The sequence below is a fragment of the Mastomys coucha genome, unplaced genomic scaffold, assembly GCF_008632895.1.
Source record: "Mastomys coucha isolate ucsf_1 unplaced genomic scaffold, UCSF_Mcou_1 pScaffold13, whole genome shotgun sequence".
Classification (NCBI taxonomy): domain Eukaryota; kingdom Metazoa; phylum Chordata; class Mammalia; order Rodentia; family Muridae; genus Mastomys; species Mastomys coucha.
In genome coordinates this window covers 1,013,544-1,028,385 of record NW_022196895.1, presented here as the reverse complement: position 1 = coordinate 1,028,385, position 14,842 = coordinate 1,013,544, and the positions used below count along the sequence as shown (strand labels likewise).

Genomic DNA, 14,842 nt, shown 5'->3' with positions numbered 1-14,842 from the left:
GCAAATATCTACTCTGTGCTGTTAGAATCTATTTCCCCATCAATAACTCCAGGTTATAACCTGCCATGTTCCAATTGGCCAGCTCTCGTGGCTATGTTTTCACGATTCACCTACCCCAGAGCAGCCACCTCCTCTCTTTACCACCTTCTCTCTCCTTGTGGGTCCATGGGTCCTTTAAGAGCACATATTCACCTACAGACATTTCCTTCACTCCTAAATGTGTGTTGGAGATGGGCACACCTTGTAGTAGACAGGATCTTCACATTGTTTCTTGAATTTTCAAGTATGAGCAGTCATAGTAGGAAAATCCAAACTAACCAAAACCCTTGGAATCAGGAGGTAAAAATAGCGTTCTGTGTCATCCTCAAAGACTGCAGGATGTAGAAATACCCACCCCATCATCTCCATGGCCCTATTTGATAGTCAGTCCCTCTACTACCAAAATTAGAATAGTGAGAAATCTCAGTGGCCTACTGCAAACTTAACAAAGCCTAAACAAGTGCAGGGTGGAACCAGGTGTAGGACCTTCACGAGAGCTTCATTAGAGCCAACCTAGAGGAGGCTATGCTGCTTCATTAGAGCCAACCTAGAGAAGGTATATATATACCTTGCTTTGAAGGCTAACATTTGAGACTGTTTTTCAGCCGTGGCACATGCTATTACATGGACAAACCTTGACAACATAGCACAAGAGAAACATGCTTGGCTCAAGAAGATAAACACTGCTTACTCTGTTACCTAGAGCTGTAAGAGTGGTAAAATCTGTAGAGAAGGAGAAATAGATGTTGAAGTATTAAAGGCCAGAGAGTGACTTCAGCATGGTGAAGTCAGATGAGTTCAGGAGATGGGTGGTGAACATGTCTGCAAAATGTGAATGAGTGACATAACAACAATCATTCAGGTGGCAGCTCCTCCTCTTCTTCCTCTGCCTCTTCTCCCCCATATCATCCTTCCACACTCCAGCTACAGACATACCCTACCGCTGAGGTACACCCACAATACAGAAAATTTGGTTATTTATTTTGCCACATAAGACAAAAGGAAGACCACTGTGTTGAGTAAGTGAATTATAATCACCTTAGAACAGTGACATGTTGCATTGCAGTGGTTATTTTAATGGGTAGGACATAGGACCTTGTGCATGCTAGGCAGGTGTACCCTGGCCACAGGTACACTGCTGATCTGTTAATGCTCTAGAGGTTGCCGTGGGCCCCATGGTTCTTTTCCGAGTTTCACCTGGGAAAGCTCAGTACCAGTTGATAGGCAAATGTGTTTGGCTCATCCAAAAGGAATTATGGTTTTGGATCATGAATTTAAAATAATTGTCACTGGGATCAAACATATTATTAATTAAAACAGGAATCATTTCAGTCAACATGTTTTTGCTGAGAAATAACTTTTTCTGCATCTTTCTGGTTATAAATTCTTCCAGTCAAATGTTGTTGTCAAGCTGCTTTTAAAAGTGGTTAGTTGGTTAAAGGTCAGGTGAATAGTCCAGCCAACTTTAGGAGAGTTGGTCCTGGACATTGGGCTACAAGTTGTCCTGGAGAATAACTTAGTCCTTTCTGTTGCCCAGTGATGCTGTAGTGTGGTATGGTGTGGTAGTGTGTGTGTGTGTGTGTGGTGGTGATGGTGGTGATTGTAGCCCGCGCAGTCCTCTCACCAGCAAGAAGACACGCGGACACTCGGTTCCTTCTGCAGCAACGTTTATTTGTCCTCATCCATAGGGAAAAAAGGGTCGAGCCCAAAATCCGCACTGCTTATATACACCACAGTGCGGCGTGTCTGCCCACAGCATGGCGTGTCTGCCCATGATTGGCTGTTCGCTCATCACCCTACATAACGCCCGGGGATGGGCCGTGACATGGCATCTTTTTCACTCTACGCACATGTGCAAACAGTTCTCTACGCACATGCGCAAACAGTTGTTTACTAGGAGTTAACAGCGGAAGTAGGCGCTATCTTGCTGTGGCGAATGCCTCTCCAGCTTCACCGCTCCCCACAGGTGATAGTGGTGTGTGTGTGTGAGCATGCACTTGCACATTTTTCCTGTGTATTTCATTGGTTTGCTGAGCACACCTGCCAGATGGGATGCAATGTTTTTGCAAAGCTGTGGCTGATCAGGGTCTCAGATGACCACCAGGCGGTTACTGTGACCATTTCTGATGCAAGATTGATTTGGGGGGTGCTTTGGAGTTTCTTCTTCATCCACCCACCAGGCTTGGCATCTCTGGTTGCCCAGACACTTTGCTGTCAGATTGAGAGAGGGCAACAGTTCAGAAGGATGACTCTTTGAACATTTTGTCTGGTCCATGAAGAGCCCACTTATTATTCTCACCTTGCTATATTAATTCATGCCAGAATTCCTGCAGAATGACTGATGTATGCTGAGCTCTTTGGACACTTCCTTTGTAAGTGTGGAAGGTGATTGCTCTCAGGCAGTCACTGTCACCATCCTGATAATCTCCAGGCTCTCATCTTTGGAAAACTTCTTTTTAAATTTTACGTATTTTGCCTGCTTGAGTGTTCTGTCTGTTTGTGTGTGTGCATTTGTGCCACGTGCATGTGTGGTACCAGAGGAGATCAGAAGAGGACGGTGGGTTATGGATGGTTGTAAGCCTCCATATGGGTGCCGGGAATTGAGGTTGGGTCCTCTGCAAGAACAAATGCTTTAAATCATTGAACCGTGGAACCAGCCCTTGCAGAATGTCTTGAGCCACCATGAATTATACATCCATGAGCAATTCCTGGGGCAAATGTATTGATGACAAGGAGCGCTGTCTCCACTGTTTTAGGACCCATTTGAACGGGGTAAGAAATTTGCTCAAATTAGTTTGTTGTCTAATATTATTTCCTAGTAAAATCAATGTGACATAAATGGAGAGACAGGGAGATGGCTCACTCTTTAAGAGCGTGTGCTGCTCTTGCAGAGGACCTGGGCTGGGTTCCCAGCACCCCAATGTGGATCACAAATTATCTATAACTTCATTTCCTGGGGAGCCTTCTTCTGACTTACTTGGCACTGCACATACTCAGTATACATGCAGGCAACGCACACACAAAATTATGTAAATAACAAAATATCTTAAAATAAAGGGTAAGAAATAAGTCTGTGGAAAAAAACATAAAGCGAGGAATGTGCATTGAAGTAATGTGTGTACAATACAACCATATTCATGAGGAACATAGCTCACACATCAGACAGCAAATGTCAGCCATGCAAACACAGTTACTTTTGCCTCATCCTGTAGGAGTGAGTATAGGTGGTGTTTGTGAAAAATCACTGAGATTTTATGCAGTATGTTTCTCAAAAATAGCAAACAAAAAACAACTTAAAGTATATTTGTTCACTGTGTATGAGTGTGATACACACACGCACACAGCAAATATATTTGGGGCTAGGGGGGCATGAAAAAGTTGGTTCTTTCCTTCTATCAAGTGGGTCCTGGGATCGAACTTAGCTTGTCAACCTCCTCTGCCCATCTTGCTAGCCTCCAGATGACTTTAAGCATAAACACAGTTCAAACTTTAAAATAACTGCAATAACTCAATACCCTGACTTCTCACATTTCTGTCCAAGCATATGAGCTTGATTTCAGCAACCACTTGTTTTGCCTTAAAAAAAAAATCCAATTTTATCAAAAGTTTATGTATCTCTTAGTTCATCACTGAACTTCATTGTATTGTGTGAACATGTTTCCAATCTTTTATTGGGTGCCCTGGCTCTCACAAGCATACTTTACAAAATCTGGTTGATAATTTCATTCTCTTGTCAGATTAAAAGAATTGTGCCTTGGTTTCACTCCAGTGTCCCCTTGTGCTCCACAGGCTGCTGTCTACCTTCAGTTAGTAGCTCTAACTTCCCAGGGGGGCTGTTATCTCAGTCCCTAGGCTCTGTCCCTACAGGCCTTCACCACACTCCGGCGCACAACTTCTGGTGCTCATTTCCTTTTTTGAAAGTTGAGTGTTTTGGAGGTTCAGTTTGCACTAATCACCTCAGCTTCCCCCTGAAAATGCCTCTATTTTATACAATTGGCTTCTCTGGACAGGCAAGTCCAGACTAACAATCACCATTTTATAGTCTCAAGGTTACAGAGATTAATTTACCATTTTCCAGTTCTACTTCTACCATTGAAAAATCAACTATTGGTATTCCAACTTGGTATTCCAAGTTTCTGGGCTAATATCCACTTATCAGTGTTTATATATCATGTGTGTTCTTTTGTTACCTCACTCAGGATGATATTTTCAAGTTCCATCTATTTGCCTAAGAACTTCATCAAGTTGTTGTTTTTAATAGCTGAGTAGTATTTTATTGTTGTATTAGTCGGGGTTCTCTAGAGTCACAGAGCTTATGGTAGTCTCTATGTAGTAAAGGAATTTGTTGATGTCTTACAGTCTGTAGTTCAACTCCCAACAATGGTCGGCAGCAGCTGTTAATGGAAGTCCAAGGATCTAGCAGTTGCTCAGTCCCACAAGGCAAGCAGGCAAAGCAGAGAGAGAGGCCTTCCTTCTTCCAATGTCCTTATATAGGTCTCCAGCAAAAGGTGTGGCCCAGATTAAAGGTGTGTGCCACCACACCTTTAATCCCAGATGATTTTGAACTCGGAGATCATCCTGTCTTAATCTTCTAGGATTTATAGCCACTATGCCTCAAGATCTCCATGCCAGAAGCTGCGTTAAAAAAAAAAAAAAAAAAAAAAGATCTCCATTCCAAGATTCAGGTTAGAAACTTGTATCTCTCAGCCTCCAGATTAGGCCCACAGGTAAGTCCTCCAATTCTGGATTGTAGTTCATTCCAGATATAGTCAAGTTGACAACCAGGAATAGCCACTACAATTGTGCAAATGTACCACATTTTCTTATCCATTCCTCTGTTGAGGGACATCTGGGTTCTTTCCAGCGTCTGGCTATTATAAATATGGCTGTTATGAACATGGTGGAACATGTTTCCTTATTACATGTTGGGGCATCTTCTGGGTATATGCCCAAGAGTGGTATAGCTGGGTCCTCAGGTAGTACTATGTCCAATTTTCTGAGAAACCACCAAACTGATAATCAGAGTGGCTGTACCATCTTGCAATCCCACTAGCAATGGAAGGGTGTTCCTCTTTCTCCACATCCTTGCCAGCATCTGCTGTTACTTGAGAGCCATTCTGATTGGTGTAAGGTAGAATCTCAGGGTGGTTTTGATTTGCATTTCCCTGATGACTAAGGATGTTGAACATTTCTTTAGGTGTTTCTCGGCCATTCAGTATTCCTCGGTTAAGAATTCTCTGTTTAGCTCTATTCCTCATTTTTTTAGTAGGGTCATTTAGTTCTCTGGAGTCTATCTTCTTGAGTTCTTTGTTTTTATTGGATATTAGCCCTCTATCAGATGTAGGATTGGTAAAGATCATTTCCCAGTCTGTTGGTTGCTGTTTTGTCCTATTGACAGTGTCCTTTGCCTTACAGAAGCTATGCAATTTTTTGAGGTCCCATTTGTCAATTCTTGATCTTAGACCATGAGCCATTGGTGTTCTGTTCAGGAACTTTCCCCTTGCCCATGTGCTCTAGATCTTTCTCTTCTATTAGATTCAGTGTGTCTGGTTTTATGTGGAGGTCCTTGATCCACTTGGACTTGAGCTCTGTACTGGGAGATAAGAATGGATCAATTTGTATTCTTCTACATGTTGACTGCCAGTTGTTGAAAATTCTGTCTTTTTTCCAACTAGATGTTTTTAGCCCCTTTGTCAAAGATCAAGTGACTATAGGTGTGTGGGTTCATTTCTGGGTCTTCAATTCTATTCCACTGATCCACCTGCCTGTCATTGTACCAATACCATGCACTTTTTATCACAATTACTCTGTAGTACAGCTGGGATGGTGATTCCACCAGAAGTTCTTTTATTGTTGAGTATAGTTTTTGCTATCCTAGGCTTTTTGTTATTACAAATTAATTTGAGAATTGCTCTTTCTATTGAGTTGGAATTTTGATGGGGATTGCATTGAATCTGTATATTGCTTTTGGCAAGGTGGCCATTTTTACTATATTAATCATGCCAATCCATGAGCATAGGAGATCTTTCTATCTTCTGAGGTCTCCTTTGATTTCTTTCTTCAGAGACTTGAAGTTCTTGTCATACAGATTTTTCACTTGTTTGTTAGAGTCACCCCAAGATACTTTATATTGTCTGTGGCTATTGTGATGGGTGTCATTTCCATAATTTCTTTCTCAGATTGTTTATCCTTTGAATAGAAGAAGGCTACTGATTTGTTTGCGTTAATTTTATATCCGGCCACTTTGCTAAAGTTGTTTTTCAGGTTTAGGATTTTTCTTGTGGAATTTTTGTGGTCACTTAAGTATTCTATCATATCACCTGCAAATAATGATAATTTGACTCTTCCTTTCCAATTTGTATCCCTTTGATCTCCTTTGTTGTATAATTGCTCTGTCTGGAACTTCAAGTACTATATTGAGTATAGGCTTTTGTGGTATGATATGATGATTTTTTGGTTTTCCTCAGTGTCTGTTGTTATGTTTCCCTTTTCGTTTCTGATTTTGTTAGTTAGGATACTGTCTCTGTGCCCTCTAATTAGTCTGGCTAAGGGTTTATCTATCTTGTTGATTTCCTCAAAGAATCAGCTCTTTTTGTTGTTGATTCTTTGTATAGTTCTTTTTGTTTCTACTTGTTTGATTTCAGCCCTGAGTTTGATTATTTTCTGCTGTGTATTCCTCTTGGGTGTATTTGCTTCTTTTTGTTTTAGAGCTTTCAGGTGTACTGTTAAGCTGCTAGTGTATGCTCTCTCCAGTTTCTTTTTTGGAAGCACTCAGAGATATGAATTTTCCTCTTAGCACTGCTTTCATTGTGTCCCATAAGATTGAGTATATTGTGGCTTCATTTTCATTAAATTCTAAAAATCCTTTAATTTCTTTCTTTATTATTCCTTGACCAAGTTATTATTGAGTAGAGCATAGTTCAGCTTCCATGTGTATGTGGGCTTTCTGTTGTTTGTGTTGCTATTGAAGACTAGCCTTAATCCATAGTGATCTGTTAGGAGGCATGGGATTATTTCAATTTTCTTATATCTGTTGAGGTCTGATTTGTGACTGACTATATGCTCAATTTTGAAGAAGGTAGCATGAGGTGCTGAGAAGAAGGTATATTCTTTTGATTTAGGATGAAATATTCTAGAGACATCTGTTAAATTCATTTGGTCTATAACTTCTGTTAGTTTCACTGTGTTTCTGTTTAGTTTGTGTTTCCATGATTTGTCCATTGATGCGAGTAGAGTGTTGAAGTCTCCCTCAATTATTGTGTGAAGTACAATATATGCTTTGAGCTTTAGTAAAGTTTCTTTTGTGAATGTAAGTGCCCTTTACTCTGAGATAGTATTTGTCTTTGACACTGATGTGTTTCCTGTATGCAGCAAAATGTGGGGTTGTATTTACATATCCAGTCTGTTATCTATATCTTTTTATTGGGGAATTGAGTCCATTGATGTTAAGAGATATTAAGGAATAGTGATTGTTGCTTCCTGTTAATGTAATGCTATTTTTATATTTGTGTGGCTATCTTCTTTTGGGTTTGTTGAAAGACGATTACTTTCTTGCTTTTTCTAGGGTGTACTTTCCCTCCTTATGTTGATGTTTTCTACCTATTATCCTTTGTAGGGCTAGATTTGTGGAAAGATATTGTGTACATTTGGTTGTATCATGGAATATCTTGATTTCTCTGTCTATGGTAATTGAGAGTTTTGTTGGGTATAGTAGCCTGGGCTGGCATTTGTGTTCTCTTAGGGTCTGTATGACATCTGCCCAGGATCTTCTAGCTTTCATAGTCTCTGGTGAGAAGTTTGGTGTAATTCTGATAGGTCTGCCTTTATATATTACTTGACCATTTTCCCTTATTGCCTTTAATATTCTTTCTTTTGTGCATTTGGTGTTTTGATTATTATGTGATGGGAGGAATTTCTTTTCTGGTCCAATCTATTTGGAGTTCTATAGGCTTCTTGTATGTTTGTGTGCATCTCTTTCTTTAGGTTAAGGAAGTTTTATAATTTTGTTGAATATATTTACTGGCCGATTTAGTTGGGAATCTTCACTCTCTTCTATACCTACTATCCTGATGCTTGGTCTCATCATTGTGTCCTGGATTTCCTGGATGTTTTGGTTTAGGATCTTTTTGTATTTCATATTTTCTTTGACCATTGTGTCAATGTTTTCTATGGTGTCTTCTACACCTGAGATTCTCTCTTCTATCTCTTGTATTCTGTTGGTGATGTTTGCATCTATGACTCCTGACCTCTTTCCTAGGTTTTCTATCTCTAGTGATGCCTCCCTTTGTGATTTCTTTATTGTTTCTAGTTCCATTTTTAGGTCGTGGAGAGGTTTGTTCAATTCCTTCCCCTGTTTGGTTGTGTTTTCCTGTAATTCTTTAAGGAATTTTTGTGTTTCCTCTTTAAGGTCTTCTACCTGTTTACCTGTGTTCTCCTGTATTGCTTTAAGGGAGTTATTTATGTCCTTCTTAAAGTCCTCTATCATCACCATGAGATGTGATTTAAATCAGAGTCTTGCTTTTCTGGTGTGTTAGGGTATCCAGGGCTCACTATAGTGGGAATACTGGGTTCTGATAATGCCATGTAGCCTTAGTTTCTATTGCTTATGTTCTTGCCCTTGCCTTTCGCCATCTGGTTATCTCTGGTGTTAGCTGGTCTTGGCTAGTGGCTTACCCCTCCTGCAAGCCTCTGTGTCAGTACTCCTGGGAGACCAGTTCTCTTGGGGAGGAATTTGGGTATGGAGAGCTGTGGCACAGGGTGCAGACAGAGATCAGAAGGATCCTGTCCTCAGCCCTTCCTTCGTTCCTGTTTCCTGATGGCTCTGGGAGGGTCCCTATTGGGCCAGGAATTTGAACAGAAATGGTAGTCTTACTTGTGCTTGCCTGTGTATTGGCTCTCCTGGGAGAACAGCTCCCTCCTGGTGCTATTTGTGTATGTAGCACTGTGGCACAGAATCAGCTCTGGGTGCAGATGGAAACCAGAAGGCTCCTGTACCAGGCCGCTCTTCTGTTCCTGTGTCCTGAGGGTTCGGGGTGGGTCCCTCTGAGCAGCAGTGGTGGTCCTACCTGCACTCACAGGCTTGTCCACACTCCTGGGAGGCTTGCTCTCTCCTGGTGCTATTTGAGTATGGAGCCCTGTGGCCGAGCCAGTTTAACATTTTTTACATATATTTATGTGTATAGGTATGAGCATGCACAGTGCACATGCAGAAGTCAGAGAACAGCTTATGGCAGTTGGTTCTTTCCTTACACCTTGTGGGTTTCAGGGACCTGTGAAGGTTGTCAAGTTTGGCAGGTGCCTTTACCTGCTGAGCCACTGTACTTGCAGTGAAGAACTTTTATATAAGATTCTTATGTTTTTCCTTTCAGTTTATTTTTCCTCATGGCAATGTGTTTCCTGGGGTGTTGGCTAAGGTTTGACTCTGAGTTTAAGCTTTGGGGAACTCTATTTTGGAGTCTGTTGAAGGCCCCACTAGTTTGAGCACACATGATTTTAGATTGCATTTGTGTATTCATATTTGCCTGGCAATGAGAACACAATCAAAGCAATCAATCTTTGAATGAAAACTGTTTTTTTGGGCTGGAGGGATGGCTCAGTGGTTAAGAGCACTGACTGCTCTTCCAGAGGTCCTGAGTTCAATTTCCAGTAACCACATGGTGGCTCACAAACCATCTTTAATGGGATCCGATGCCCTCTTCTGGTGTGTCTGAGTACAGAGACAGTGTCCTCCGATACATAAAATAAATATATACATTTTTAAAAAAGAAAAATCTTTTCTTGTGGTTCACTGGCTAACCTGAAGACTGGTCAGTGGCCACTAATGCTCACAGAAACATTTTATAATTTCTGCATAAAAATTAAACATAATCACAGTACATGCAGAGCAGTGTGATTTAAAATAAAATTTAATATCCTGTTAATTTAGTTCAATTGTGTGAGTGTGTGCATACAGACACACCACATGTTGTATTTATAGAGGTCAGCTCAGTACTTCCACCTTGTGAATCCACAGGAACCAACTCAGGGCAGCAGGCACCCCATCCACAGAGCTACTTCATCAGCAGCAGTGTGGTGCTCTGACACATGTTGAATATATATGCAATGACTAAGTCAGGTTGAACCCATCAGTCTTCTCAAGGCTTTTCCAGTGTGTGTGTGTGTATCTGTGTGTGTGTGTGTGTGTGTGTGTGTGTGTGTGTGTGTGTATCTGTGTGTGTGTGTGTGTCTGCTTTCAGAATGTTTTCTTCAGGCTTTACCGAAACACACAGCGCATTCCCGATGTCTACAGTCACACATCTGGCTCTCCACAACTTCTCACACGAATCTATCTGTCCCACAGAATCCATTCATGGACTCCTCTCCATGTCCTCCTCACCCAGCTTCTCCCCACCCTCTGGTAACTACCATTGTGCTCTCAGATGCTGAGAAGAGCATCTTTTAGGTTTCAGAGGCATGAGATCATGGTGTAGCTGCCTTGCTGAGCCTAGCTCATCTCGAATACCTCTTCCATGATAAGCAGCCTTGTTGCTTCCATGGTTAGGGAGTGCAAGCAGGATAATGTTGGTGATGTACTGATGAAAGCTTTATTCCCGATGTTCCTTTGTTGCTGAATGTATCCTGATATAAAGATGTGTTTAGCGGCCGTCGCCCGCTAGGTGAACAGACATTCTGCCGGAGCTTTGTGTGTTACTGGCATGTCCTGGGCGTGGTGTTTCAGGAAAGCTGGCCAGAGAATGTCATCAGTTACTGCTGTCACTCTGTGGTCAGCCCTTTCCGAGAGCTGCGTCCAGGTTCCAGGAAAGGCATATGAGATCTGGCACGGCTTAGAAGGCTGCTGCTCGCCACAGTAACTTCCTGCTTTCCAGCTCAGGGCAGCTTATTTCTGGGGCCTGGTTGGGGCTTCGTCTGCCTGGCCCCTGAGTCGCAGGCTCAAGGTGAAGCGGGAGGCTGAAGGCAGAGCCTGTGTTTCCTATTCTTTGCCTAGGTTTGACCCCTGTGGCTGTGGTTCCTGAGTGCTCACTAGTGAGTTGTGATACCTGGGACAGCTTCAGCTCATAGCTGTAAACATGTAGCAAGTGAGACATCAGTGAATAAAAAGATTGTTGACTTTTGCCTGTCCAATCAGATAACCTATTGACCAACAGGCAAGGACTGTCCCAGCTGCTTGCATTGCTCAGCCTTGAGCTGGAGTCTAAGCAGGGTGCAGGAAAAGATCCAGACCCTGCCGTGTAGAGATTAACAGACTTCTGAAAAGTTGCTCATATGTGTTGAGTGACAACTATCTGCCAGGCCAGAACAAAACCTGTGTCCAGCACTGCCCTCGTCCCCTCCAGTCCTGCACTGGTATCTATGCGACTGGGCTTTTAAATGTCCCCAAGGAGAATGTTTCATAAAAACATTAAGTTTTTAATAAATAGCAAGTTGAGTTCTTTAATAAATAGCAAAGTTAAATTTAAAACAATAAAAAAAAAAAAACCTGTCAGGTGCTGCCACTGGGTGGCGGAGAAATAAAGGAGGTGGGGGAGCGAAACCTGTGTCTAGTCAGAGCTCCAGTCTCTGGCCAGAGGAGGGAGGCTGCCTGAGCTCTCTACACTGCCAGGGTGGGTGTCTGTCTGTCTGTCTGTCTGTCAAGTCTGGCTGTCCTGAACCACTATCCCAGTCTGTGGGGGTTTGGAGGTGGGTGGGAAAGGGACAACCCTGGTGGTCCCTGGGCCTCATGGAGGCCAAGGATGACAAGTTGTAGCTCCTGGCATCGCTGGACACCATGGAAGAGCTGAGAACAGGTGGGGGCTCTGGGGTGGCAGTGGCCCCGAGCAGGAAGGAGAAAAGGGTGGGGAGGTGAAGAGCTCCTGGTGACGGTTCTCGAGTAGGCATGGGGCAAGAGTGCTTGGTGTGGTCTCAGTTGCCTTCTCAAGCCTGGAGCTGGAATCCATTGCCCCAGCACTGTGAGTCTAGATGAAAGGAGGCCGTCCATGGTCTTAAGGCATTTTATTATAAGAGAAAGAGAGAGAGAGAGAGAGAGAGAGAGAGAGAGAAAGGTAGGAAAGTAGAGGCCAGCCATGGCCATGTGAAGAGAAGGAGCAAGAGGTGAGAGTAAAGACAAGAGTAGGAGGTTGAGAGAGAGGGGAGGTCAAGCAGCTCCTTTTATAATGGGCTGTGGTACCTTTCTGTTCCCAGGTAACTGTGGGGCGGGGCATACCTAGCTGTGGTCAGGTGACTGTGGGGTAGAATGCAGCCAGAATGCTGGGATCTGGGGGCATTGTCTAGCGACAGGATAATGGAGTGAGGGCTCATGTTGTCGGGCATCTATGTCTGGGGGCATGTCTTTACTGTTATGTGCCTTGTAGAATTCTCTACTGGGCCTCTGGAGTAAGTCTCGCTCAACCAAGAACACAGACTGCCTTTCACGGTCTAACAAAGGACAGTTTCCTTTATCAGAAAGGCCCATGCCAGGGTTCTCCTGGGGGTGGAGAATCAGGTGGCCAAGAACCAAGAAGCAAGTTGGCCCAGGCCAGACCATGGGCAAGTTGACCTTCTGATCCTGGTGTGTGTTCTGCAATATCACAGACTTCTCTAACAAAACACAAAAGCGAAGAAACATTAAAAAGTCTCTTAAGAAGTAAATCCCAAGTTCTGGCCCCTTCTGTTTGTGCATCCCTGTGCAGCTACTCAGGTGCTGCTCTGCCTAGATCGGTTAACTGCATTCACTGTTTTGAGGAGGGCTGGTGCCTCTCTTTGTGGCTCACAGACACAGTTGAGACTCAGATGAGGCAGAGGAGATATTTAGAGAGTCCAGAGTAGAGAGCCGTGTTGAAGGAGGCAGGCCATTTCTTAAGCTGGTGTTGTATATCTCACATCATGTTTCTCACTGTGAATCCCAGGAATGTGTAACAGTGTTTGCATGTACCTACACTCTGTTTTATCATGGGGCTTGGGGAAGGTATGCTAGGTAACTCTCGATCAGCCTTGTCTACTGGCCTTTGGGACCCTGGTGTATTATAGAAAGCTCCCCAGGGAGGCTTAAAAACGTTTTTTTTACTTACAGAATGCTTGGTCTTGGGGAGTGGCACAAGACAGTTATTCTGAATTCAGCTGTGTTGTTTGTAAGTGAGGGTCCTTAGGCAAGACCAGTAAATAAGCTTTTCTCCATCAATCATTGAAGGATTTTTTTTCCTGTACCAAGATGGAATTCAGAGCATTGGGCATGTTAGCTAAGTGCTTCCCGACTGACTCCATCCTTAACCTCCTTTGATTGCTTGGTTTAGTTTTTGGTATAGTTTCCTTACGTAGCTCAGACTGGTCTTCTCTTACAATCTTCCTGTTGGACCTCCTGAATGTGGGGATTACAGGAGTGGCCATACCTGGCCAGGGCATGGTCTGTGTTCTCCAGGACAGAGCACAGACTCTCATTGTCAGCCAGGCATTGAGTACATGCTAACTGTTTTTCTTCTTAGCCTGTAGGCTAGCTAGAGCTCCCCTTGTCCCCCCTTGCCCCTGGGCTAGACTGAGCCACAGGTCCCCACTCCATTCTCAGCTCTTCTGCTGCTCCCAGGGGCACCTGCATGTCTAAGAGCCTGAGAACCCCATGCTCCCAGCCTCATTGCTGGCCCAGGACCCCTGAGCCACCTCTGGCTTTCCCACATCTCACTGTGCTTTCCCAACCCCTCCCCCAGTGGTGCCTCGGCACTTCCCTATGGCCCAGTACCTGCCCAGCATGGCGTGGGCTAAGTGCAGTGAAACTCCCCTCGTCCTGCCTCCCCAAGTGGCTGTGCCCCATGGCCAACTGGACACAGGACCCACAACCCTACAGAGTCTGACTGTTTGAACCTGGCATGGTAAGCTTCCTTCTCAGCACTGAACTTCACGATAAGCCAAGTCTGGCTGGCTGCTAAAGATTCACTTCTTTGTGCTTTGTACTCTGAGGTTCTTGACTCAGGAAATGTCTGTGGGTAAGAGAAGAGAAAGCACAAACCATCGGGCACTGTATCATGATCATGACCTATTCGAAACTTCAGCTTTCACTTGCCACAGAAAGGCAGACTCAGCACCGGGAGGTTCACAGAACCTGGCCGTTGTGCGTTGTGCTCTGAGCAGAGCTTTGCACTCTGCCTGTGCACCGCGCTCTGCTGCTGCTGGAGTCTGAAAGCCCACCGTTCAGGGCGAGCAGCTTCTTTGTCTGGCTCTCCAGCTGATGGTGCTTTCAGGCGCTGTGCTCATAGGATTCTTGGGTTTCTGCTTCACGATTAGAGGTTGCTTATTCTATAATCACCTTTGGAAAATAGAAAGGTCACAGCATTAAATGTTATCCACTAGGGGAAATACTTTGTCAAAAATCTAATGGCAGGTCCTGTGAGGTGGCTCAGAAAGTAAAGGCACTTGCCTCCAAAACAAACAGCCTGAGTTCCATCCCTGGGATACACAGGAGGAGATAACTGATAACAGAGAGCTGTCCTCTGACTCCATGGCAGTGCCATGGCACATGCACAAACACACACACACACACACACACACCACACTCACACACAGACCACACACACACCACACACACACACATACACACACACACACACACACACACATACACACACACACACACATACACATAGACCACACACACACCACACCACACACACACACACACACACACACACACACACACCACACACACACACCACACCACACACACATATACACACACACATATACACACACACACACCACACACACAGACCACACACATACCACACACACACATACACACACACACACACATACACATAGACCACACACACACCACACCACA

General features: G+C 43.9%; 1 long non-coding RNA gene across 1 annotated transcript in view; it reads right to left on the bottom strand.

The window, feature by feature from the left end:
* Positions 1 to 14,018: 14,018 nt before the first annotated feature.
* The window catches only part of LOC116087519, a 3,593-nt gene continuing 2,769 nt past the window's right edge, over positions 14,019 to 14,842 (bottom strand). The window contains exon 2 of the long non-coding RNA XR_004117443.1: positions 14,019 to 14,308. This is a non-coding gene — a long non-coding RNA (uncharacterized LOC116087519). The remainder of the gene's footprint in view (positions 14,309 to 14,842) is intronic.